We start from the raw sequence: 2,437 nt of genomic DNA, 5'->3' as shown, positions 1-2,437 counted from the left end.
CTCTCTCTCTCTCCTCTCTCTCTCTCTCTCTCTCTCCTCTCTCTCTCTCCTCTCTCTCTCTCACAGGGCAGGGTGTCCGTGTTGCAAGTCTGAGTAGGATTCCTTCCACTTCAGAGACCCTCAGACCCTCCGTTCTCCAGGTCTGGCTTTCACTGGACAAGGCCCACCTGACATAAAAGCTTTACTCGGTTTCTACTGACTTAAACATACTTTCAAAGCAACGCCATGTTTAACCAAACAGCTGAGAGCCTTAGAAAATTAACCCCAGGGGTCCTGATTAAGGCACTGTGGGAAATGAAGCTAACCTTCCATTTGGCCTTAAGGAAGAGTGAGCGCCAGAGATGAAGCCTGTGCGAGGCACCCGGGAAATAACCACAGAAACGCATAAAATGTCGTGATTGTAAGCTCTTTACCAAGGGGCTAAGCCCTGCAGGACAGAGCAAGTGAGAAGACACGGAAAAGAACATGGCTACCACAAAGGAGTGGGGTGGATTGAAGGGTAAGGCTTCCCTAAAGAAGAGGGGCAAGGCTCTTCCAGATGAATTCAGTTAATTCTTTTGTCACTTAACAAAACAAAACAAAACAAGGGCATGAAGGGTCTCTCAGCAGGTGACATTGTCTACAGACTTTATGCCCTGCTTGAATGAGCGACCTTGGTTAATAAATCCAGTTTACAGCAGAGCCTTCCTACTCTAAAGAACCACAGACTTGAAAGCCTGGTTTACAGTTGTCTAATTGTCTTAATTATTTAAACATGTGGGAAACTTTTTGCCTTGAAGATGATTACCACATTAATTCAGTTTTGTTAATATTTTTTTTCCACAGTAAAAGTTTTCAGACCTTTGAAATTGTATTGGTGACCTATTATTTTATGGCTTTGCATGGCTTTCTTGATTGGCAACTTGAGCCCGATTTAAGAAGAGGATCCAGCCACCACTGCTAATTAGCAGGAAAGGTACGTGTTGACATTATTCCAGCTTACTTAAGTGCAGGTCTCGGAAATAATGACTCCCAGATGGACAGGAAGTTGCCGATAGAACAGCAGAGTTGGAAGAAGTATGGGCCAGTGAAGGAGGCTGCTGACACCCTGAAGAACACGATGCACCTCAAGTGGTGCTTTTAAACTCAACCTTAGAACGTCAGGGAATATTCTGGAACCGTAAGCCCCTGAATTTTAAGTTGTCAAATTTAACAGCCCTTCCACAGGAGAGGCAAGACTGTGTAGCACCACGGGAGACATCAGATTATTTTTAAAATCTGAAGCAATGTAATGAGTCAAAGGGGCACACTGAGCAGTCTCATGACTTACGTGTGCAATGCACAAATGGAAAAAGCCTGTGCTACCCTGTGACTTCTTTGAAAGCATTCGCTCATTCGCCAATCATTTATTATGCGTCCTATCCTTGCTAAGCTTCGTGTCTGCTGTGCGCGTGGGGGCGGGGGTGGTACACAGTGCAGAGGTCAGAGGACAACTCTCAAGAGTTGGTTCTCTTCTTGTACCAGGCGGCTTCCAGGGATTGAACTCAGGTCCACAGGCTTGTTGGAAAGTGCTCTTACGTGCTGAGCCATCTCCCAGCCAGCTGCTAAATCTCAGCTGCTAAGTGTCTGCTGAGACTGGGCTTTGGTGCTTACTACCTCAGCGGCCAGTAGGGATAGGTTTCCAGTTCGTGTCTTCCAAGTGACAGGTCTGGAATCACAGGCAGATTTGGGGAATTGTTCAACTGCGGAGACCACTTCTGATTGTCAACATTTCTGTGAGAATTGCATTCCCCTCTCAGCTCTTCTAATGCCATTTCACCTGGCTCCCCTTTCTCTGGTTTCTCTCTGCCCATCACAACTCAAGGTTAGGATTTCCGGGTCCTCCTTTGATAGACATCTCCATCTTTCCGAGGAGGAGAGTCAATGTCATGACATCACCGGCCACTAGAGACTGACAAATGTCGTTCAAATCCCTTCTCAGCTCCATCTCTGCCAGCTGCCCAGGGAGGCTGAGATTCCCTGTTTCAGATGTGTCTTGACAGTCTCAAAGGCACCTCAGCCGCACCATCTCAAAGTAGAACTTTGACTCTTAAATCCTCCTTTTGAAAAGGTTCCTTGGGCTTGAGGGTGCCTATCCCTCCCTATCCTGTGCCTTAGTTCAAGACCTCGCCCTGACATCTGGATTATCCCTATCTTCTGACTCTGCTACAGTGTGGCCTCTTCCAGCTGGGCCTTTTCTGAAGTGTAATTGCTTTCCCAAGTTCCCAGTCACTGTCAGGTTTAAGTTCTAACACATGGGTAAAAAATGCTGCACAGAGATGTGGGTGGGTGCAAATATGTGCATAATACATTCATGACCTCCTTTTTCATTTCTGATTTTGTTAATTAGGATGCTTTCCCTGTGCCCTCTAGTGAGTCTGGCTAAGGGTTTATCTATCTTGTTGATTTTCTCAAAGAA

General features: G+C 46.2%; 1 long non-coding RNA gene across 1 annotated transcript in view; it reads left to right on the top strand.

Moving 5' to 3' along the window:
• Nucleotides 1-2,437, top strand: part of LOC115029234 — an 11,047-nt gene that overhangs the window by 4,112 nt on the left and 4,498 nt on the right. The window contains exon 3 of the long non-coding RNA XR_003834788.1: nucleotides 826-955. This is a non-coding gene — a long non-coding RNA (uncharacterized LOC115029234). The remainder of the gene's footprint in view (nucleotides 1-825; nucleotides 956-2,437) is intronic.

The sequence above is a fragment of the Mus caroli genome, chromosome 14 (genome assembly GCF_900094665.2).
Source record: "Mus caroli chromosome 14, CAROLI_EIJ_v1.1, whole genome shotgun sequence".
NCBI classification, from domain to species: Eukaryota; Metazoa; Chordata; class Mammalia; order Rodentia; family Muridae; genus Mus; species Mus caroli.
This window is presented reverse-complemented; position numbering and strand designations above follow the sequence as displayed.